Source organism: Diorhabda carinulata, chromosome 11, assembly GCF_026250575.1.
Source record: "Diorhabda carinulata isolate Delta chromosome 11, icDioCari1.1, whole genome shotgun sequence".
NCBI lineage: Eukaryota > Metazoa > Arthropoda > Insecta > Coleoptera > Chrysomelidae > Diorhabda > Diorhabda carinulata.
The window spans coordinates 10,937,209-10,964,096 of record NC_079470.1 but is presented as its reverse complement, the minus strand read 5'-3'; the positions used below and the strand labels follow the sequence as shown (position 1 = coordinate 10,964,096).

At 32.5% G+C, this 26,888-nt stretch overlaps 1 protein-coding gene across 5 annotated transcripts in view; it reads right to left on the bottom strand.

Moving 5' to 3' along the window:
* LOC130899487 (protein slit) overlaps positions 1–26,888 on the bottom strand; it is a 531,917-nt gene that overhangs the window by 391,314 nt on the left and 113,715 nt on the right. The gene's annotated exons all lie outside the window — the stretch shown is intronic.

The following is a 26,888-nucleotide window of genomic DNA, read 5'->3' as shown; positions in this document are numbered from 1 at the left end:
TTCAAAATAGCGTCATCAATGTATGATCAGATAACAATGTTAGGTAAATTGCAGTACAGAAATATTATATATAATCATTTAATAAAGCTCCTGCCATGTATAAAATATATTTCCGTTTTCTCTTGTGCCAAATATTCAAGAAGTAATAAGAAAGACGTATTTCCTCGCTCGTATGATGTAATTAAGTGCGAGATTTGATTTAGAGAAGTAAATTTCAGAAGTGGGATACGTACAGACGAAATGCTGAAGAAAATCGTGTAAATTTTATTATCTTGAAATTCCTACGTTTGTTTCGCTTCTTAATATTCAATATTTTTCGAAAGGAAAATGGCAACATTTCAGTAGTGAAAATTATTCTATTCAGCATGAAAGATTTACATTTAATAACTGAAACGGCGTGGTATTTCAGCAGAGATAGTAAACAGTAATTTAATTTGAGCTTACCAGGATTATGATGAATTCTGGGGTTGATGTACTTACCTGAAAAAAGAAAGAAAAAATTTAATAATAACAAGAAACGGTTGAATTTGCATGTTTCAAATTTTAATTAATGAAATAGGAGTCATAATTAAGTCATTTTGCCCGACCCTGTACATATATTGGTTTTGGACAGAACCCCTCGTGTCTTATTATTATTGCTATCAAATTTCACTTCACTCAAATGAAGTGTGACTAACAAAAAAAACACATTTTTCTGCCAATAATCGATTCTATTCATCTCCTTAAAGGGCAAAACAAACATTTCAACGCGTTTCTGATTTCTAGATGCGGTGCTTGTAGAAGGATTTGTCTTTTTTCTGGAAATATGCTTCGTTGCCATCGACATGTGAATCGGTGCATTGTCTTGGTGAAACAGTGGTTTTTTCTTCGACATATGCAACCGGTTTTCCTTGATTTTGCATTCAAACGATCCAAAAACTCTATGTTGTTGGATCGCTATTTATTGTCTCTCCCTTTTGGAGATAGTCTATGGAAAATATTCCATGCACTTCCCAAAATACTAAAGCCATAACCTACCCAGCTGACTGTTTTGCCTTTGGACGCTTCGGACGTGATTCACCAGTTGCAATCCACTCAGATGATGATCGTTTTGATTCCGTAGTGAAGTGATGAATCCATGTTTCATCCATTGTCACATACCGACGCAAAAATCTGATTTATAAGGTGTAAACATGGCGAAACACTGCTCTGAATCATCAACACTTTGTTGTTTTAGATCGACTATGAGTTAACGCTTTCTCATGGTCAAATGTTCATGCATCATTGTCTTGTTTTCTGGAGTAACCGCCTCAATTGGACAACCAGAACATTCACCATCACCGGTGTCTGTACGACCACGTTTAAATTCAGCAAACCAATAACAAATTGTTCTTTTTGGAGCAGAGTCCGGATAAAACTTTTGAAGGCATTGCTGAGCTTATACTGTATTTTTTCTCATCAAAAAGCAATGATAAATTAACACACGAAATTGTTTTGAAAATAACAAAAGTAGCTCCACTTAAATGACTGTCACTTTTTTCTGACTATTTGAAATATTATGAAATTTAAACATATTATTTTGAAAGTTGGTACTTCTTAAACGTCATATGGATTTGACAATAGCCGCGCCATCTGTGTGTCAGTCACACGACTTATTGAGTGATGTAATATGTAGTATATTGCTAAACGAATGGACGATAACACAAAATTTATTTCAAAGAGGCAAGATGTAACGTTAATGAATTTCATGTACCTAGTATGCACTTCATCTGGAAACAAATATAATTTTTGAAAAATTTAATTAGAGGTAACCGACATTATCATTGGTTAGTTATTTCATCCTGTCATCATTTACAGCAGCTATTTCCTTCTTTTACATGTTTTTTGGAATAATAGTTATCGTTTATTATATTTATTACATTGGCAATAAAATGAAAACATCTGGTGCATTTGAACGTTGAACTCGTAAATATAGGCGATATTTAAAATTAAAACGAAACATAAACAACACATCAGACTGCAATCGAGTGGATAAATTATGAAAAAAAAACTTATACGTCATACGAGGGCTGCTACTTAAGTTTTAAGATATGATGTGGAAAATGTCTAATCGGACATTACTATAATAAAGTTTGACATGTTTAATGGTGGATGTACTCATAACGTGTTGTTATACTGGACCTATTCATCTCGTTCAAAAAATGGAATTGAATCGCGGACATTTTTGTGCAATGATTTTCTATGTCTTTCTTCTCGCTTCGACTTTGGTGATGAAGCACCATCTCCAGCCACCGTGTTTCGCTGGTTTTCCGAATTCAATCGTGGTCACTTTTCGCTACAAGATGAATTTCTTGAAGGTCGCCCAAAATGGGCTATTGTACCAAAAAACATCGATGCTGCGCGTAAACTGATACAGCAAGATCCTCATTTGACATACCATGAGATTCAGGCATACTTGGACATTAATTTTACTTGCATATATTCAATAGTGCATGAACATTTTGCTCTCTAGAAGATTTCTTATCGTTGGATACCGCATAATTTGATAATCCTTCAAAAAAATGCTTGTGTTGATTGCTATGAAGATATTATGAAAATAACACAAGCCTTGTGCTTCAAAAGACGTCTTTACGATCGTGACAGGTGATGAATCATGAATCGATGCATATGATCCCGAAACTAAACAACTATCGAGTGAATTGGACTTTCAAGACGAATCAGATCCAACAAAAGTTGTTCGCGCACGAAGCAATTCGAAGCAAATGGTCGCCTGTTTTTTCGGAATAACTGGACATGACATGAAAAAGTTTTTTCTCAAAATTCGATTAATTGATGCTTCTAAATGCTCTTGATGTTAGGTCTCTTCTATTTTAAAAATAGTTTTCTTATTAATTTGTAAAAGATTGATAAAAAATTGACATTTCGAATAATTTTAAGTCTTTATCACAATACGATACTGACACTGTTATTGTCAGAGTCAATATTATATTTTGATAAAGACTTAAAATTAGTCGAAATGTAAATTTTTTATCAACCTTATTAAAATTGTGAAAAAAAACTATTTTCAAAACAGAAGAGACCTAAAATCAAGAACATTTAGAAGCTTTAATTATATTAAAAGATCTAGGAAATAAGAAATTAAAGAAATTCTATTGATTATCTCATTTGAAAAACTTATGCACGCATAGGTCTGATGGCTTAAGTGAATGCACTATTAAGAAACCCATGCTGATCCTGCCATACTTTTTAAATATAACTATGACTAAATCAAATTCGTATTTGCTTCTTTTTCGTATATTGATATCTAAATTTTGAAAAATGCGGATAAAAAAATGGGTTTTGACATTAATATGATAGATCGATTCATATCTAGTTGTCGACGTGTGTTTTATTTGTATAAAAGCCAAAATAAAGTCGAAAATTTCTATAACAATAGGGCATTTGCATAGTATTTTTTCATTTTTATAAGTGCTAGATAGCTATAACTCAATAAAAAAAATAAATTATGTGAATAAAATCAAAATAATTTTAGAAATATATATTGGATGACGTCAATTGCCACGTTCAGTATTTGTTTACTTCATGTTATTTTATAGGTTATTTATTGTATTTCAAATATTTCGAACATTGACCACAAATTCGCGAATAACGTGTATTTCTCTGGAATTGTACTTTTAAAAAAGGTGCCTTCATTAAATACGACCCCTTCTCATAGGAACGTCAGTTCAGGTTCCTGCAATCCCTAATATCATTGCGACCTAAGGTTTCTTTAATATTAACTTATTAACATAATTTTAGTCTTCTAACTAGAAATATTTTTCTTCTTCCACCTCTTTTATGAATCTTTCTACATTCCCCTTCGTCAAAATTTCCGATTTTTTTTACGGTAACCAGCTGACCGGTTCTTCAATCAAGCCAAAAGTATACTGTACTCTTTGATATGGACTTTTTGCCCATGGTGTATTCAGATCTCAACATTGATTATGTAGTCCACAAAGTCGACGTTTTTTCAAAATAAGTACGTAGTAACTTTTGGTTGATGTTCTTCATATTTTTCAAATAGCACCATTTTTCAAACTTTTGGTAGGCCAAGGCGTATCCACTCCTTGATTTTTCAGGTATTAAACTACCCACTGCAGCATTTACAGACTTTCTTACTTCAAATGGAGTATCTGAATCGCTATCTGAAGACATTTCAAGTAATTACTTCTGATTTGTTTGAACTAATTTTGAATATTTCAACATCTGCTTCCCTAGTAACAATACTTCGAACACCATTTGATTCCACACTAATATTTTCATTGTAATTAAACGTTTAACGTAAATACCATATATGTAATATTTTACAATTGGTATTGTACAAAACGACCCTACCTTACGATGCCAACAATATTCATTTTCTCTCTCGTTCGAGTCACTTTATCTATACTACGCATGCTTGAGAATGCGTAGAACCGAGCTGAAGTCTCGGAGGATAGAGAAATTGTTGTTATTCTATCTTCCTTAGTCGGAACAGCTTTCACTTATAGAAACTGTACATATAGAAGTATTACATATATGGTAAACACGCGTAATTTGCAAAACTTTGGGGCTCGTTTTGGCAAATGTTGAACGCTTGTTGAACAATCCTTCATATTCACTCCCATGTAACATCATCTTTATTACTTAGATGATATCTGTGGCACACCTTAAAATTTCGTCGTTTTTATTTGTTTCAATGTAAGTGGTAACTGATGGATTTCTTTTATACTTGTTGAATCGTAATGACAGATAAAAATTATTTTATTCCAGCACACCTAGACATAACGATTTCCCGTTCAAAGTAACTACTCGCTGTGATATTTGAATTATCGTTCCACTTTTATTTTTGTCAACTGCACTAAACAATACTTTCTGTTTTACTCCAGCAGAGATATACCGACATAAATTAATAATACATGGATAGACACGTAAAAAAAATGATTTACATTCGAACGAGTATCGGCCCTTGGGCCACACCGCGGGGAACTGGGTAATGTCGCGTACATTATACATTCAAATACTGTGTGTATTTACTAGTATTTATACAGGCAACAGAAGATAAATCTGTCAATATCAATATTTATAGACTAAATCAAATATTTTAATATGTAAATTCCAATTGACTTAAGCAGATCAAATTAAAATAATTTGATGTAAACTAGTTGGTACGTCAATTTAAAATATTGGCGTGAGTTGTTAATCTAGTTGTCTTTTTATTCGGGCTGCAAGGTATTAATTATTAATTCTAGCAATTGTGATTGGTAGGGAAGCGACCAGGAATTAATGCGGGTAGGGTTGTTTTAATAATCATTATTAATTACGAAATTTCAGTAGACATGGCTGTTGAATAAACGATCTAAAGTCACTGTACAACCTTTGACAGGGGCGGTTCGTACTATAAAATTTTAGGTGTTACTTCCCGTTTTTGTTTAATTTCAATTGATTTTATCTTCTGTCGCGGAGTGATGGATTTTGGTTGCCACATAAGAAATGTTTGAATCATCAAGAACTACTTTACGTTTTAACCGAGGTATTTACTAGAATTCACGTTTATTGTATTGAGAAAATTGTAATGTTTCTATTTCCAAGAATGTCATGAATAACTTCAACATATTTAACACATATAATAAATTAACTATCTCGCGAAATTGTACTAAAGTACGCCTCGGGAGTACAACTAATTCAGCCGAAAAATATGTGAAGATTTTCGAACGTATCAATTTAATTATGTCCAAGTAGAGCCAATTCAAATGCCCCAGATAGTGGGTTGATAGAATAAGAATCAATTCATTTCTTTGGTTTTTGAATCTTAACACGTTGACTGTCAACCACGAGATAACTCGTAGTACGAGGATGGGACAACAATGAAAACTCAAAAATTTTGGAAAAAATTAATTTATTTTTTAACGTAATCTTCTAACTCCACACACTTCTCCCAGTCAATAAATTCGATACCCTTTTTATAATCAGAATCAAGTCTGGTAACAGAAAATAATCCGAGGGGGCGAATAGGATGTATAAGGTAGCAATATAAACTTGAATTCATTAATTTCGGCCATTCCAATAACGGATGTGTTACACTTTATTCATAGCCAAATGTGGACGTTTTTGCTTGATTTCTTCGCTCAAACTTTGCCCTAAGTTCGTATAATACTCGCCGTTGATAATTTTTCCTTTTTCAAGATAGCCAATGAAAATTATCCCACGCGCATCCCAAAAAACCGACCCCATGACTTTGCTTGCAGATGGAACGATCTTTGCCTTCTTTGGAGCCAGTTCTCCCTTTTCAGTCCATTGTTTTGATTGTTCTTTTGTTTCATGTATGAAGTGATGGACCTACGGTTCATCCATGGCTATGAAACGGCGCAAAAAATCGGCTTTATGATCTATGATCCAGTACCACTTTGAGGATTTACTCCAACACTGGAGTCGTCACCTCATTTGGTTGACCACGGCGATACTGGTCCTCTCAGGTAGTACCACCACGTTTAAACTCTGCTACCCATTATTTTACTGTTTTTAACAAATGATAAGTATAATCCAGAATAGAATATAGTGCAACTTTTATATTGGTTGGGTTATGACCTTTCAAATAAAAACATGGTATCACATAACGTTGATTAATGTTTACAAATGAAAACCTTCACTATTGATGACTGCCATGACTGCGAACAGATTTATGTTATCCAACTAAGAGATGATTCAAAAGACCTTTTTAAACAAAACCGCAATTTTTATGTTCACTTCCGTTACAACGTCTTAATCTCTGATATTCCATGATGTTATATTCGATTTTTTTGGCGATTTCCACAGTCATTTTTCCTTTGTCTTGCCGTGTCGTCATCCCATAAACTCAATCTAGTTATCGAACTCTGTTAGTAGTACTTTAAAGTGGGCGACAGTGCCCTTGAAGCTACTCAATCTTCCTCTGGTCTAAGAAATCAAATAAGAAGCAAACCTATTAGAGAAGATCTGAAAATTGAGGATATAGTATTATGAACGAGATCGAGACGACGATATTGGAGATACCACGTCGAGAAAATGATGGAAGATCGATGGACTAAATGGGCAAAGGATGAAAAACTAACTTCAAGGTGATCTCTCGATAGTAGACGAAACAAGAAAAGAGAAAAATGATAACTATGCATGAGAATTGGAAAATAATATAATGTGATTGAATCAAAGTGTGATTTTCGACTGGATTTCTAAAAATTGCCATGTGTAGTATTAGTGAGAATTTTGCTATCGTGGCCAGTCGCTCGTTATAGATATTTCGATTTAATTTTAAATTCAATCTTGTGTATATGCTGTAATCGTTAATTGAATCGTAGATGACAATGAGGTACTTCCTAGTCTTTCATGGGAATCGAAAATTTTCCACACAATCAGTTATCAACAGAGTCATAAAGAGTCTTATTTTTTTACCTTTGAAAGAATAAGCCAGGTCATCCCAATAGCCCAGCTGGATAAAAGGAGCCCAAAGTTTAGAATGGTGGTTTGTATTCTTTGGATCTGTATGATCTCTGGTTGTTCAAAGTATTTATATAACTGTGGAACAGCCGCTAAATTCCTGATCATCATGCATCACCTCAATAATCACTACAGCATACAGCAGTATTCATTATGTAACATGTTACAAGTTTTCTTTTTTAATATGACTTTGATAAGTTGATTGTTCAAACAAGACATGAAAATAATTGATGGTTATTTTCTGATATATTTTTATAATAATCCTGCCTTTAGAGTATATAATTTACATACACATGTCTATGAATGATGCTTCTATCTTCTTTTATAAATCAAGTAAAATAATAAGACCGACACGTGATCCGCTTATTTCAGCATCATTTGCTTCAAATTTACTATCAGTTTTTCTTTTATATTATCTTTAAAATAGATATTCATCTACAAGAATTTCGTATTTATGGTTCCTCAACTATTTGATTCCTTTTTTCCGTGGCTATAACTCTATCGAGAATTTAGAGACTTTCGAATCTTCGTAAGATTCATTAGCTTCAAATATAAGTTGGTATAATCTCGTTGTTATCATTATTATCTCTATCCACAAAGTAACATACTTTTTTGAGAGTTTGTTTAACAAATTTCAAAATCGATTATCATCAGTTTTCATGGAAACTAATAAGCATTTTGTTATCTTTACGGTTTCAAATTGGTATAAATATTTGAATTAGAAGTGTTTATAGTTTTAGTCCGTAACCGTAAACCTGAATTAGCCAATTAAAATTTAATGCGGTAACTGTAAATAAGCATATTCTTCCATTAACCCCATCATGAGTTTGAACATATGGCGTGATTTGAAATCTGATAATGATTTAATGTTATCATCGACTGATGAAACTCTGTCACTTCATTTTGACCAATAAATTGGATCTGAGTGATTGGATATTAGTTCATTATGTCTGGTAATTTAATACATAACCATAACGAGTTTTCGTGGAATTTTAATTCCCTATTTTTTCGCATAATTTGATTTTTCAATTTATAAATCATCACTACATTTTACGGAACGTTCTAACCTAACCATTCCTTAAAATATCTAAGACAGAAAAAATGTCGACATGTGCTATTTTGATGTTAATTCTGTTTACTTCTAAAAGATCTACTTAAGTTTAAAGTAACGACAATCGCATGGCGATATCTATTTTCTGTTCCGAGATATCTTAAGAAATGCTCGCCCTGAAATATAATCCGTTCCTAAGATATGGCCGATCGTCCTTTTGTTGCCCACCCGGTACAGTTTGTCAATATTATAAGAAAATGACTATAAAATTGTTTTTGGAGATACTTAAAAAATTCAAACCGCTTAGGAACTTGCATGGAAATGTTATAAACTCAAAAACTAATGAACAGATTTAAATTTAAATTTAAATAAAGTATTTTTTTCCGATATATTGGTATATATTTGACGATGATTGATAATATTTATTAGAATTAAAAGGAATATGTTGAAAAAAATACATTAGAATCACTGATTAAGACGTTGCTTAAGCACTTCGACTTATGAGGATGATCCAAGAAGTATCTGGCCTGACCTAGAGATGTCAGAAGTTGCTTGAAAAATATCACTATATTACATAACTGGTTATCGTTATGTGATACAATACTTTTATTTTGTAATGCCTCAGCCAAAACAATATTTTACTCTGGATGAGCTGCTCCTTCGTTTTCAACAGTAAAATATTGGGTAGCAGAGTTTAAACGAGGCCGTACAACCTGCGAAGACCAGCAAGACTAAATTAGATGACGATTCCAAAAATGTTGAATAAAATGCACAAAGCAGTACTGGATGATCGTCGACTGAAAATGCACGAGCTAGCAGACATAGTATGCGTTTTAAAAAGTGCGGTACATTGCATATAAACTGAAAATTTAGACATAAGAAAGCTGTGAACTAGATGGGTGTTGCGTTTGCTCGCAATGCAACAAAAACCTTCGTGAAGAAGCTTCCATCGAGTATTTGGCCATGTTTCACAGAAACAAAGTTGCCGTTTTATAACCATAAAAGAACAATCAAAACGATGGACTGAAAAGGGAGAACCGGTTCCAAAGAAGGCAAAGACTGTTTCATAGTATTTTCTAGAAAAACAGTCACGTAAACGTATGTATACAAATAGTAAGCTATTTAGGAGTAAATAAGGTCAAGCTCATTACATTGAGAACTAATATTAGTAGAAGTATAGGCTTATTTTTTCTGTTTGTTCTACGGGAAATGTAGGAAATATGACGACTAAGTACCAAAATTTTCAAACACAAAAAGATATTACTAATTACGATGTCATTAAGACAATTATCCCTGTTTTAACAAAAATTCTACGGAATGCATTATAACTATTGTCAGTTCTGGAGTTTATACTTTCTTTGTGACAATATCGTTACCAAAATCCTTATCAATTAAGCAGAGATAATCAGTAGAAACACTTAAATTTTTTCTAGTTTCTTTCAGTGTATAATGATGAGTTCTAAATATCTAACAATTTATTCAACTCTATCGTATACAGTTCCGATTGAAGTAGAATAATTCTCGCTTAACCACAGAAAGTTTTACCAATCAATTAAGAAACAACTTAATGGAGAATCCAGAACCATCCACTAGTATTAACTTACAATAGAACTTACACAATAGGTCACTAAGGGTAGTTAAATCTTCCGTATGCTAATTCCGATTAAGATTTCTGGTAGTTCTATGTAACTTTATAGTGTAATCCGTATCTGTTTTATGGTAGAAATGATCTAGGATTCTAGATCGTGCCCATTGATTTAGCTATGTGATTAGATTAAACAGATTTCTCTTAGAAACTGTTTTCCCAATATAAGGCAGAGCTTTAAACTTGTTAAAGTATTCAGTATGAAGTAGATAACAAACATCAACAACATCAAAAGGAATAATTCTGGACGACTTCATTAGAAACTGTACTAAATAATGTTCATGGAATTTTATCAGGATGAAGCAGAGAATTATCGGGATATGTTGTTTATAATTTCAACAAATATATTATACCAAAAGACTTGAGCTTAATTACCCTAAACATATAACGTTTCTCCCAATATTTAACCATATATTTTGGTAATAAGTGTCTTTAATGAACTTTTGCTTTTGTTTAAACTACATGGAGAGGCTTGGCTTCCATCATACAATTTGCAAGATGAAAAAGCCTAACATTCTTCAATTGGACGGGCCTAGGGTAAATTAGGGGCTACCTGAACTTTTAAATCGTATATTTAAAGCACTTCTCCTCTTGCACCACAAAGAACTAACTAAAGTTAGTAGTAGGTAGTAAATAGTCTGACTCAAAACTAATAAATCATGTTCGGTGTTTATAACCTAATTACCTGGGACGTTTTTGCATACAATACAAACTCCACTTTCTATTTCCAAACAAGTATACACCCAAGCACTTTCTAATATACAAAACACTTGAAAGATTTCAAAGTAAGTTCAATTTTTGTTGAAGTTCGAGTTTGAATTGGGGTCTCTTATACCCAAAGGATCTATTATGTCCCCCTTTCTTGCTGCGATACTAGAGAGCCCCGCGTTAACAGCTGATCCATCAATCCCGATCCTATTAAAAAGTCTAGAATGTGGTTCCAATTGCCAGAGATATTCGTCTTCTATTTCATACGCTCCTAGGTGTAGTGCTCTGGAGTTCCTTAGTGTTTCACACTTCGAAAGAACGTGAATAGAGGCTTCCTCCTCTGTACAACAAAACCTGCTAGGCCTAGTGTATTCGGGTGTTCGCCGAGGTGACAGTGCCCCGATAGAACTGATCTTACTTAGATTGATTCAGCTTATCTACTCTGGTTATAGTTTCGTTTAAGAGTCTTTGCCTGTCTCAACCCTTGTAAGTTGTCCCGATAATTAGTTTTGTTTATATCTACTTTTTTTTCAGTCCTTTTTCGCTCCGGTTTGTCCTGGAATCCATAGTAGTAATTTTATCTTTGAAGGATACCGTTAAATGAATTGCGTGAATCAGAATTTCTGTTTCCACAAATGATGAGCTTCGTCCAAAGCCGCCAAAAGCACTAGCTGGTTATGCGTCTTCATTTTGGGATACTTATGATATTCTTTTTGGGGATATTTTTGGCTAAAATGTAGGAAACGTTACATCGTAGTGGATGAAAATAATTAACTGTAAAAAAGTTTAGAAACCGATAGTTAATCTTTTAGGTTAATATGGCTTAAAAGTAATATTCATGAGAACATATTCGGAAACAAAGATTGACTGATATAAAAACTATTGTGTTATAATTATGACTATATTACGATATATCAATTGATTTGTAAATAAGGGGGGAATTAAATGTTATAACTATGATTTTCTCGATAGTATAAAATTGATGCGGGTTGGTTACTTTTTACACTCCGTACCACGGATTGAGATTAACGCCATCGGATAACAAATGCTCTAATGACATCAATAATTTAGACGTGTACACTTTCGTGTTCACTAATGACGCTATTACAGCAAAACACCTCTATGTTGCCTTTCGATCAACGTGGCTTTGATCGTTTTCTACTGATAGGAACAGGGCACACTGCTGGGTTGTAAAGTTTACGATTATACGGATAAATTGGGGCCTGTCCGTGTAAAAGCACACACCAAAGTGGAATTTATTTTAAGGAAAACGCTAATAGAAGGATTTTTCGACTTTTTAGGTAAAATATTATTTGACACTGACGACTATGATATTAACATAATAGATGACATTAGTTTACATGATTTTCCAGCTGGAATTTATTTTTGTAGTTTGCCGAGAAATTTCAGCAACATATGATCTGCTATTTTCAAAAATATAATTCAAAATTTTTATCGGTTATAATTTCATTATTAGCTATATAGGTATTGAACAAAAAAAAATTAAGAAAAATTTTACTAACTAAAATTAATCAATGGATTCTACGAAACTTCATTTCAATGCTCTTCTCTGATGTCTAGACTTTGGAGAATAACGTATCATAGACTAATAATAGTCAGATGTCACATTTCTGTCCCAGAAACCCTGATAGCGCTCTTCCATGAGATGTAAGTCCTTATGCATACGCTTTCCGCCAATTATAGCGAAGGGTCTTCTACAAGTTTAATATAATTTTCAGATTTTTTATTTCCGAGAAAATTTTGCATCACAGAGGCGAACCTGTCTAAATCGAGTCTTTCGAAAGTTCTAACATGGGGGCCATCAAAAATACCGGCTTCAACCATAGTGAGCAGAGAAAATTTTCGCCAATTATAAGAAAATCATTTGTCGTCTTTATCTATTGAATCGATGATGTCCAGTTTTATACTTGATAAAGGAAGTATAATTTCTTCACCAGCTCGGTGAATTTCGGACCACATTTCACTTTCTAGGTTATATATTTTCTTTCAAGAGCTAGTTTTTCTTACCCAATCCTCTTGTTTAACTCTACGGTCCCAAAAACAAGGAAACTTAGTGTAACCTTTTCGCCTCACAGGCTTCAAGATGATTTCGTGGTTCTCGCCAAATAGTTGGTGCTCCAAATTCACAGGCACTTTTTAACACTAAAATACGCCTAATAACGGTTCATATATACACTTAAATGGTAAAAATCAAAAATAAAGTAGTTACAACTGTTCAAAAAATTTTAAGATAAGATTTGATAGAAACCCATCATAAGTAAACATTATTAAGCACAAAGTACGCGGCAACATGGATAAATTTTTAGTTTGTTTAGTAAGTGAAAGTGAAAATAAGTGAAATTTCTGAAATGAAAACATTACAAACATGTGATGAAAATTTATGTTGTTCACTAAGAGGATACTATAAATGATAGTACCGTAAGTAATTAGTTCGAATTAGTGGTAAGGTTGCAAAAAATTGCGTCTATACTTTATTTCAGGAAGATATAGAGTAATAAAACCTCATTAGGTATGCAAAGGGACCACAGAGTGGCCCATTGAATATTTAAGCCACTTTCATAGATTGGCATTTATTTCATTGTAAAAGTCTTTTTCTTTTTATCAAGTGCAGGTAGTACCACCCGGGTTGGGGTCAATTTATGGGTTTAGCCTATTGTTATCCATTCACAAACACTGAAAATAGTGTACCAAAGTCATGCCGGTAGGAAAGCTCGTAAAAAGGAAAGCCGAATCTGAAATAGGGCTGGAGTTAGGCAGAGCTACCAATAGAAGGTTAAACGGTACCTGTTAAACGCAAAACATAACTATATAATCTACTGTCTAAGTAATCCCTACACAATATTTCGATATTGACACTTCAGGCCAGAAAACATACTTTTCCTAATTCTTTTACGCAATTACTTGAAATTTTAATATTACAAACAATACTATTTCAAGCCCTACACCTATGGTCGACACCGAAATTGAACCGAACAGGACGGAATTCCCCATTTTATTACTCTATACCTTTCCGAAATAGACTATAACTCAATATGGAAATGCCCATGCATCATTTTTGTATTTTTCTGATATGAAAACATCAAGCAATTAACAATTCGTATATAAAATTTATAAAACAAAATTATAAATTTCACTAGAATCAATTAGATTTTATTTATTTATATAAATTCCCTTCATATTTGATTCTGTATTATATTATTAAAAAAAAATATTGTTATATTCGCCTTATTACTTTTCAATGAGTGTTTAATCTATTTTCTAAATATTTTGATGTCTGTCCTATGTAAATAGCATCAATATTATTACAAAGAATACTTGTAAACATTTATTACCAAATTTTCCTGATAGATTTTTCATTCTTTTATATACTGAATTGAATTTGGTGATAAATTCCTTCTGAATGACAGCAAATATTGATTATTAAAAGCACGACATCATCCCACAGGAATCCTGGTACAATCAATGATCCCTATAGTCGAAAATAGAAAATGCATCGATGTAGTGTACCTGCATTTTGCGGATTGTTCACATAATGTGTATTCGACCGCAGACAAAAACCATTTTTCCAAATGGAATTTCTGGCCCTTGCTGAGCCACAATTTCATCGAACAACCAATCGTTCAATTTACTCTTTATAGCAGCTTATTACCGACACTACACACGACGACGCCGCAGCTCCCTATTCCGAGAAATCAAAAAGTAATTTGCAATAACGCCACATCACGCCTTTGAGAGAAATTTTTGAGGAAAAGAAAAAGGATTACGGTCGACATCAACCGTCGACAGAAATAGATATAGAGGTGGCAGAAACTCATATAGAAAAATAAAATAATCTTGTCACTAATCGTAATGCTGTAGGGAGTATCAGTTTACTCGATTTCCAGTTTTCCTAAAAGTTTTCTTTTCATTTCAGTGGGTATTTCGTGTTGGATGGAGCTCGGTATTTAAAATTAGAAAAAAAAAACGAATTCATGAAGTTGTATTATAATGTCACATCAAATTTATTATTCAACTATAGCCCAAATTTCGTTCCTTTTAATATTTTATTATATACTCTTGTAAAAGATAAAAAATTCTCGATTCAAATTTAGTCTAGCGCTAACATAATTTTAGGTATTTGACATTTATCAAAGAACTATTTTTCTCTGCAGTAAAGTGCATTGGAAAATACGATAAGAAGTTATTAGAATCAACAATCAACATTTAGATCCCTAACTTTAAAAACATGATTTATGTAGACTGCAACTAAACGGCTGGATTGACTAAAACTATCCATGGATACGATTATCCAAATTAATATTTATTGCTGAGAGCAATAAATAATTTATTGAAAAAATAGTAAATTCGCATTAAATCGAAAAGAGTACAACGAACAACAGCAGTTATAAATAGAAACAACTCAGATTTATTTATATATTAAAGATGGACTGGGACGTATCCATGGAAATCCGGGATGGTTGCAGCCCTCAACGGGATTCCCAGTTGTTGGAGGGAGTTGAATTTGTAGACTGGTGGTTGGATCTTTGGTGGTTGAAATCACCAACCTGGCAGTTGTAAAACAGCGAATATAAAGAATAAAATCACCACAAATTTACCTTGAGTGTGAATAGGTAGAGGAAGAATTCGATTAAATCTCGAGGTTTTATTGAATTTCTCGAATAAAGTGGGAGATCGATAACAAATTAATTTCTTCGAAAGCTCGAATATTAGAATGAATAAATCAGAAGTGACTACTGAACTACAACACGTGAACAAAAGAATATTCAAAATGTTTGAAGAAAAACGTAACAAGCCTAACCACTAAATGTAGTTGATGTTGTTTACTGTTGTCAATAGATTGGATTTGATTTACTATTTCAAGTTTTGTGTCTATTGAATGTATTATTCTTTGACATTTTAATTTTAGTGTATTATATCATTAGAGCAACAAAAATCGTCCAGAATGAGGATGGTTACAAGTTTTAATCAACGTTTAAGATTGAGGGCCAAGTATATCATAAACTAATTATATTAATCATGCGTGGCTTCGTTAACGAGCTATTTTAGCTGCAAAAAATATCGATGTTGACGCTACTAACTTCAAAATACAACAGTCAATTATTATATTGACTTTTGCGATTAAAAATTGGCTGACCTATCATTTTGCTTTAGAATTTAAATATACCTATAAGCTATGCAACGGTACAAGATTAGTCATAAGAGAATTGTTCTTGAAGCTACAATTTTGAAGGGCAAATTTGAAAGTGACGTTGTTCTGCCAGGAATCCCAAAGATCCCTTCAGACTCACCCATTCCATTCAAATTTCTGCAATTTCAAATTCGCTTGGCATTTGCCATGATTATTAATAAGTCACAAGGTTAAATAATGTCGATTTGTGGGTTGGATCTTCTCGCGTCAAGTTCATTCATTTTTACTCCTAAGATATTGATAATAATGATTAAACAATCATTATTAATTATAACAAATTGATATTATTTCAACATAAAGAATAATGAAATTATTATCTTATTTTTCTTTCATTCCATACTTTGTTTTATAAACTATTCGCTCGAAATATCATCCAGTACAACGTCTGTAGGGTCCGATAGTAGAACTTCCGAAACATAGTTTTTTAAAACTAAAATTATTAAGCCTCGAAAAATAAAAATCGTCGTTTTTCTTATCCAAGGATATAATTTATGTTATAAAATAGCAAGTTGTTCTCATCTTTACATCCGAGGTAAAGATATAGGATATTTTCAGAATATAATAAAATCAACAAAAGAGTTAAGTGATGGACGATGATGTAGGCACTTTTTTTATAACAGAATAATGATATAAAAAGTTTATGATTGATATCTTACGGGTTGATTTTAACACAGTTGAGGTCAGAAATTGATGTATGTATTTACTTCGAGCAAACATTGATGAATGACAACGGAATTACATATTTATTTTAAGAAGCACTATGAGAAATTACTATCGATTCGTTTCATTGTTTTATACTTTCACTCCACGATAAGTCTACATCTACTTTAACACTATCAATTAATCAAATTGCAATAGGAAATATATGTAGATGTATATATGAACGTTTCAGATGTCGGATTGTGGCAATTAAACACCGAAGTTTACTCTCGCGAATATATATAACCAAACTTTCGAAGACAACGTGAAAATTTGTATAAAAGTATAATATTATTTAATAACTCACATTGATTAACAGAAAATTGTAGTGTCTTGAATTTTTGTTTCTTCTAAAAAATTATCCAATGTTGTTGATTCTTGTTGCTATTCAAATTATTATTGGTTAGATTATGAATAACATTGAATTTTCATAGTATGATGATAATTAACTTGGTTCATGTTAGAATTTTGAAAATTATCGGCTTCTACTTTAAAGCCATTATCAAAAAGGTAGAGTGGTTATTCGTTTATTGTAAAGAAGTGAACCGATACGCCTACGCCTACGCCACGCAACGAATCATCCTTTTTTCGTTCAAAAACTAGTTAGTGAGACTTTGTTCCAGATAATTACAGAAAAAAGAAATGCACTCGCTGCAACATTTTCATGTAATACATTTTCGTAGACGGTTAATTTCAGAATGTTCTGACCGACTTGTTTTCGCAAGGGAAATAGTGTAGCGTTTGGATACTGTTTATGGCGACTCTGCTTCCTCGATGGTGATCATCTAGATTCGATTTAACGACAACGTGGTCGCTGATTTTTAATCAATCACGTCCGGGTATCCCGAAAGTAGCTACCAGAGACAATAACGTGAGAAAATTCCACGGTTTCTTATTCGCAGCCACCGATTGAAGTGCGCGAGATAGGGGTGAGACAAAAAGCCATTTCTCACTCCCGACAATAAGCGCAACCATGAGACCACTTAGAACCAATTTATGAGCCGAATCCAAGGAGTTTATACCTCATTTGATGACTTTCATCGAAGCGCTGATTAACTGTCAACAGTGGATTTTACACGTGCTCAAAAAATGTGAAGACTGTGATGATTTTTGGGCAGATTCGATGATGATATGCGAAAAGAAATAGGCCCAATTGGCGAATAAAAAAGCTTACTTCTTCTATCTTAACGCGCTGGTCCACATCTCATCTCTCTCTAATCTCAAATTGGTCTAAATACTGCCTCATCCACCGTATCCCTACATTGCCCTCCATTCGCCTTTTTTTGTTTACAAAAAAACTCGCTGGGTAGAAATTTGCGCGTAATGAAGAGGTCATCGTCGCCCTCTTTGCAAAGAAACCATAATTCTCAAACGGGTTTAAGAAGATGAACCATTAATGATTCAAATATATCGAATTAGAAGGAGAATTTATTGAAAAATGAATGACAGTTTTTCAAAATTCACGTTTTTTTACCATAACATTGATAATATTTAGATCTAGTTAAATGTCTATAATATAAAACTTAACCAAACAGTTTTGCATGAACCTTTGTTCTTCTAAGATAAGTATATCGTCTCTTCAAAGTCGGGGACGTCCTTCTACCACTAATAGTTGTTACTAGTATCGTACCAAAAACTTGAATCAACAATTAGAGAATCTAGTGCCGTATCTGGTTTCCACCTCTCGCAACAAAGTAATTGTCTCTCAACTGTGTTTTTCACCGAAAAAATCTTAATACAAAATCAACAATTGCATACAACAATACCGAACTATTCTTCTGCATTATTGAAAAAATATTCCACCTGATTGTTTGCTCGCTGTAGATACTTGAGATCGCTGTATCACTATCAGATTAAATTTTTCTCGATCTCTGCGTTCCTTCTCACATCCTCAACGGTTTCCAGCACGTCATAGTTTGGAGCTTGACTTAAACTAATTGGAAGGATTAGCCAATGGGCAGTTGATACAATAGTTAAGATAAAATCACCTCGTTTCTGAATCAAAATCATTGTGAGTTTCATCGAGTAAGTTCATTACGTGGGCATCGAGTTCGTGGAATATCAAACATCGCAAGGCGCTGACAGTACACAAATTCAACGAGATTTTCGTCAAATTTTCTAAGGATGGCGTGTGTGAATTGGTCAGATTACGTGCAAGGCATAATTTTTTGTTTCAACAAAACAATCTAATCAATGATAAAACTGACGACAATGTTGTATGAAATAGATGCATGTAAAAATAGTGTTTATGTAGTAAATAACTTCCGTGTATTTTAATTATGATCATTTTTTATTAGTATCCTTTAAAAAGGTGGCACTAATTAATATTTTTATTTTCGGGATCATGTGCGTTATCCACGGTTGAGAAATACACTCTTATGACGTTTTTATTAGCCGAAAGGTCATTACAGTGATAAATAGGACCATAAAACAGTTTACTTATAGACGTATTTACTCATAAAGCATATATTAAAATTCTAGAAAACTCTTTAGACGACAATAAAAATTATAATGTTACATTATACGTTAACTTTCTTTTTGTGATATTTAATACCGAATTTTTACTGTTACTTGGTTCTTAAAAAATGTCATAAAGTTAACTAACATTTTTTTTTAATCTCATTTTCTTTTTGACTGGAAATTTTTGGTTAGATTACATACAGAAATAGGTCACTATTCTTCGTGAATAGATAGCACGTAAGAGGAAATGGTATAATTAAGTTTCACAGATTCTTGATACTGCTTTACGGGGTAAAAGCATGAACAGTCTCAAAGGAATCGATGAACCGTCTCAAATCCTTCGAAATATGAATCTACCAGAAGGTTTTGAAAACTGGCTCGATATATTCTCTGATTATATTGGAGATAATAGGAAAAACTAGTTAAAACCCACAAAAAGATCCATGAAAAAAGACGAAAAGAGTTCGGACAATTATTAGCGCAGCTGTTTTTACCATCAGTTAGGACAAAAATAAGAACGCTGCATCAATTTTGGTAAATATAACCAAATTAAGTAAAAAAGACAGAAGAAGAATTCTGGGCAACCGATAGGATTTAGATTGTAAGTAGGTATATTAACAGTATTTTCTTCTCAAAATGACATTATCTTTATAGTAACTTTTAGAAAATGTGGCTATATTTTGAAACAATTTGAAAGATGAGATCCAAACGATAGTTTTCGGCATTCCATGTTTCTTCTCCGAGATTACATTCATCAACATTTCCATCAGTTTCTTGTCCAATTTCCTGAGGATTCAGATGTTTTGATTGTTTTGCTGTCTTTCTAATATGAACTATTTAGTTTGTCTTTGACTTGATGAATTCTTCCACCATAACCTAGTGATGTATTCGACTTGGTTTTAGTAATCGTTTTAATTAACGTTTTTGCAACGCCAGAGAATGGTTTCGGTCCAACGTTCGTGAGGATGTATGGACCTTTCTTTTCTCTTTTCGGAAAATATATACTTCTCATTATAACACCAAGTATATCTTAAGAAGTGATTAGTAAATTAGTGATATTGAATTAGGATAAAATAGAGATGTTACACAACTTGAAGAACATTGATTTCCAAAAAGATATTATGAACGTACATGGATTTAAAATTATTTAAACGAATGAACTGTATCGATTCAATGAAGTTGTGGAAAAAAAGTTATTTTAGAGGAGTTTTTGGAGAGTGAGAAGAGAGAGAGATTCGTTGGATATATTTTAGGTGGGATGAGATAATGGTGACTAGGTTGTCATTGGAATTGACACTCATGTAGGAGCTGCTCCTCTGCAGGGCTAGGGTTGTGGTTATTTCTTTGAGATTGCACTGCTTCAGGTTCATAATATATAGTTAGTGGTTACTTACACAATAGGAATTATTTCTATAAACATTTGGATGGAAAAAACACATGTTTTTTGGAAAATTTTTTCCTTAATCATTTTGGTGCAGTGACATACACTATCTAAGTTCTCTTTTATTTGCCTAGGCGTACTGCTTCTCAAAAGTAAATATTTAAGTTGAATACTCAATTTTTTCTATCTTCAGAAAAATCTTTACAATGAATCTCTTATACGATTGTCAAACTGAAACTAAGCATCCAAAATAGCTGAAATATTAGAGATAATCTCACAACGTATGCGCAAATATTTTTATGAACGTATATTGATAAATGCTGAGATTCTTAAGTTGAGATAGGAAACTTCATAATAGCCGATCTTATATCTCAATATTGAATTCGTTCATAATTATAAGTCGATAATTTCTTCGGCTAACCCAATATGAATAATTGAATCTAATAATTTGGAATATTGCAACCATAATTTATAGAAAAGTATATAGTTTTGCTAACATATTGGCTAAGTATGACAATTTTCTAGGAGTTCGATATGCAAAAGTAGATTAAGTCATTGTCAATGTCGAACCCATTATTATTTATTTACTAATCAACTTACTCTACTCCACCCGTTGTAACAGCCCCTAGCGGCATATTAATTAAGTTAATTTGATTTTTATTTACTCAGAACTATGATAAACATATAATTTTCTAAAAATTACTTCATCGTACAGGGAAAAAATCACTATATTTCATAATGTTAATACCGGATAATTCGCTTCAAATTAACCAAAATTGAATGAAACATGAATATCTCAACAAAGCAAGTATGTAATTGTAAAGGTTAGAATAAGCTCTTACCACGGGCGACACACGATTTTAAAATACTTAGATATGGCCTTCACGATAATATGCAACAAGTGATTTGCAGATGGTAATATGCAGTTATTAAGACATTGTTGATTTTTATGAACTATAAGGAAAGGTAATTTATTACCTGTGAAACGGATATAAATCTTAAGGGACGGGTTTATATGGTGTCGCACAAAAGTGAATGTTGTTTAACAACTTGGACATTTGAAGTTAATAAATAACATTTTTTTAATTAGATATTTCGAATTCTAATGACCACACAGAAAGAAATCCGAATGGTTTAAATTAGGTAAGTGGGTTGGACATTTTGCAGGTCTTCTTCTAATCCATCAATTAAGAAAATTATTATTCAGAAAGTGATGAATTCTTCAGCAAACTGAGGTCATGTTTCATCTAGTAAAGTTTATCTCATACTAATCACTGGCTAGCTTATAGATTACAATTTATAGTTTTAGTACTAGTTACAGATATAAGTAACTGTCGTAAGGGCAGCTAGTGCATAAGGGCTGCAGTGCTGCAAAGCTCTCAAAAAGATATGACTAAAAAATGTCATAGTCATAATTTAAATAATTTTTCGCCTTTTTGAAATATCTAAACGATTTGAGCTAAATAACAATAATAGAATGTATGTGACTTTGTGCAAAATGGAAGTTTTTTATCTTAATTAATACTAAGATTTTGTGAATATTTATATAAAGAAAATATTAGGAATGAAGGATGGCCCATTACCAAATATTATTGCAGAAAAAAAAACTATAGAGGAAATAGCTACATAGAAAATTTACTCAAGATATTTGTGGCAATAACGATTGGATTTATAACCAAAAAATGCATTATAATGACGGAAATAAGGGTTAGTGATTGAAAATAAAGACACAATAATTCCCAAAGTCACAATCGCATACACACACAGACAATCGCATAGAATATTAAGATCCGCCAAAATTATGGCTCAATTAGATTCTGCTCATTCTGTCGTGTCGAAAAATATGTATATATGTCAGAAATTATTAATTATATTAAACTTTGTGGGGTTATTTAACTTAATTAAACGACGTGTTGAATCTGTTTAAATTGCTCTGGACATTTTTTACAATTGAAACATTGCGAATATAATAAAAGTAAAATAGTATCGTAAATATCTCGGTAAAGACATCAATTAGTGCTTGATGCTAATTCTCTTGTGTAGCAACCATTCCACCAATCCTTCATATCAGCATCAAGTCGATAAAATTGATAGAAATTTATTTTTTTTGTTTTTAGTTTACCAATAACAAAATTAAAGTGATGAAAGTTATATTGAAGTCGCAATTTAAAATTAGTTAAACTTATCCTAAAAAGTAACTTTTACATCTTTGTTTTCATATTTTCAGTGACAATCAGTTACAGTATTATATCTGCTGTTGCTTGTAGAGGCCGCTTGACATGATGCAATGCAATGATGCAAGATATCGCACTTTAACGGTTTGGTGCCATGCCAATTTTTTATATGTTTCTTCATCCATTCTCAACTAATTTTTTCTATGTTTTCTCATCCAATTCTCCAGCTAAACTATCCTTCGGGCTTCAAAAATAAGGGTAGCAGCAGATATAATTATTGCCAGTGATGTACTGACTTAATTTTTCTTGTTTATATCACCTAGTTTTATTATTTTCATTTTCAAATTGCCCACAAAATATTAAATAGAGTTTAAAGTTACGAAATTGTTCACTTTTACTTATGGAATTTTCGTTATTGGTTACCATGATCCAATGGTAAGCGACATGCAATATTCGTCTATGTAATATTTTGATCTTGCAAGGAATTGCGTGCAATTTCTTGCATGTTGTTTTGCATCATGTCAAGCGGCCTTAGAGGTCGTCTGAATCTTGATGAATACAATTTTGATAAAATAATTCTTAAAATGATTTGTCAACTTTAATACTTTTTGTTAATGGCAAAGATGAACCATTTGCATTCGAAAAAATTATTCCTTGGAATAACGAAAATTTGAAAACTTTTATTAGAGATGATAGTAACGTTTGGAAATAGTAATAACAAAAAGGCAGTAGTTGAGGAAGCTGAATCGGCAGCCAGTAAACTACAAACAGAGAAAGACCAAGAAGCTGCTAATATCTACATTAAATTCATAAATAAAGTACTCGAGGTAGGAAATTCTTTCATAGGCCAAGAAAAAAAGAGGTTGGAGAAATTATTATCAGCAGGAAACATGGCCGAAAAGAAAAAAAGGGAACTTTCCAATCGTATTAATATTCTAAAATCATTCAATCTTGAAACGAAGAAAGTTGGACTTTGATTCAAATGGTTGTTGATTTACTTGTTGTTTTTGCCTGTTATGTATGGTTTCTTCAATTATTCTATTACATAGAAGATGATAAAACTAAAGTTTTTTAGGAAACAGCGGATTACCTACTGTAAAATCAAGATCTTGTACAATCTGAGTCGACAAAACGAAACTAAAAAAGCATAAAATACCGGATATACTCTTCTCGTATTTAGCTAGCCTAACTAGAAATTTATTCTAGTATTCAATGATTTTGAAGTAAAATAAGTCATGTCATAACCTCAAAATATCACCGAAGTATACAATGAGCTGAAAAAAGACAAAAAAAAATTCCACAAGCGCAGAAACGACTTTAATTATAGGTCGCCCTAATATTTAGGGTGATTGTATGATTCCATAAGACACTATGTATATTTGTATGTGAATTATTATTCTCAATGACTCATAATTATACCGACAACGAGTTTACCTTTTCAACATTGTTATAAATGACAATAGCATAGAAAATTTCAAACGCAATAACTGAAGTTGTGAAATATTTCTAAACAAAGTGTTTAGTTAAGGCTATTTTAATATCAGAGAAGCCTACTTTGAAATAGCTTATTGTAGATTTCTGCTTATTAAAATTTGAAGTAATAGAAACAAATTTCATTGAAATACTAACGTTTCATTTGTGTATCATACTGTAAACTTCAAATTATCACAGCACAGTTATAGAATGACACTTTTCAAATACCTACTAGTAAAAAAAAAGGATGAAACCCACATAAAACGAAATATAAATTATTTCTATAGTAATTAGCTGACGAAATCCTTCCTATTGTTCTCCAAAAGGTAATTTTTTCAGTAAAATCCCTCGTTTTTCGACAAAAATATGTAACTAAAGCGTCGCTTCTAGTTACCGCAGAAGTCAAAAAACCGCATCCTAAATTCGTAATTAACGTACACGTCCCGAATAGACGATGCCAGCCAGCAACCCGCCAGCATTCAACATTCAGCAGTCATTCATTCTGTGCGCAATATTCAACACTATATAGCATAGACATATCCTAACAACAGGCCGTCGTAGTCCCATCAACATGACAGACGTTACATTTACACTTGCAACAGCCCTAGTGTAACGTAACTTTGAAAGTTATATTCTATATTTACTTCCCTTCTCAGCAGACTTTTAGTGCGAGCAATAATTTGAAATGACAGTTCTATTAAATTCTATAATTCTGCTCAAACTTATATAATAGATTAAAAAGTTAATTACTTGCAATGGCTTTCATGAATTGTATTAAGAAAAGAATAAGACTGTTTAGAATTAACTTCAGTTGATTTCGGCCTGAACAAATTCTAACTAAACGATTATTGGAGGTAGTGAGTCAAAAAATCATTTGCAACGTGATAAAATTTGATCTACATTAATAAAAAAAACAATATTTTTACATATTTCAATACAAATCTTTATTATCGCATCCAAAATAGGTTGGTTTCGAGTTTTTCATAAACTTGTTGTAAGACAGGGATGCCCTTCAGTACCTTAAGACTCAATGAGCTCATAGCGCATACCTCGAGAGTATTTTTGAATTACAAAAAGAGAAAAAGTCACAGGGATTCAAATCTGTCAGACTCATGCTGGATTTTGACGACGCATTATCGTGGTGAAAGATGTCTGCCTACAAATTCGGTTTCTTACGAAGAATTTCATCACGTATGCTCTTGGGCATTTGAACTTCTGAAATACATTTATGGTAGACTATATGACGATAATCGAAGAAAACGTTAAGCATCACCTTGACTTTTGACCGACTTTGAAGTGGTTGTAGCTCATTTTTGGAGCCATAACATTATCTTGAGTAACATTCTAATGTTCTTCTTTATGCTGATGATCTTAAGGTTACTCAATATATATTGAACATGGATTGTCACTAACTCCAATCTGATATAGATACAATTTGTGAGTGTGAGAGAAACTTAACCCCATTCATTTCAATTATAGCATTTCTGGTAATGTGTTAAAACGGTATGCAGCATTCAAAGATCTTGGTGTTACATTTGATAGTAAATTTAACATGTTGAGCATATTACTATTATTGGTTTCGTACTCAGAAATTACCGAAGTTATAACCGTATCTTTACTTTTCAATGTATTCCTTTTTCCAAAACTAGAATATGCCTCTCTGATAAGGGCCAAAAGCTATCAAACTCAAATGAGCAAACACCTCAAAACACACTGTTACAACTCTTCATCCTAAACGATCTAGCGACTAGTCGTATGTGTTCTTCCTTGATATTCTTCCACGAGGAATGAAATTTACTTTCCAAAATTGCTAGGTCTTCTAAAAATATATTCTTCTCGGATTGTCAGTCAATCCCACTCTTTATTCTACTCTTCAGTCCCTAGATCTAATATCCTCAAGTTCTCTTCTTTATATAGAATGAATTAATATCACTGATGATGCAGAACTCTTTGGATATGAACATGAAATTTCTTTTTTATTTTATAATTTTCCTTTGTTTACCTATTGCTTACTTTTTCTAGACCTTTCTGGACCAAACGGAATGTACTATTATTTATTTGGATTATTCAATTTATTATTAACTTTTATGTATGTTTGGTCTTTGCGCTGTGGGTCGGTATAAATAAATACATAGATTGTTGAGCAAAATCTTCTTCATCTCTTAACATCTCCTATGCGACTTCTACATGTTGTTTTTGATCAGGTTTTTTGCTACGAGCCTAACATTGAAATGCTTCGTATCCAAAATATTAACCAAAACATGTTGAATCGATCCACAAAAGATGTTGATAGACTCTAATATCTCTCGGATGTCGACACGACGATTTTCGAAAACGATTTTTTTGATGTTATCATGGTAAACAGAGTTGGCAAGTTTTTGACGACTTCACTACAACCACTCAATGGTTTATGTCACTCAAATACTTGCCTTCGCGCTAAATTAGACCACCCAAAATAGTTATGCCACATTTTTATCAATTTCGCAGTAATTCCTTTGTAAATACAAAATTTCAGCAAAGTAAGTAATTGATGAACTTTTTTTCCATGGCCCAGAAAACTTAAAACTAACATCAAAAGAAATTGTATCAATTTAGGAAATGAAAAAGTTATCGATTTG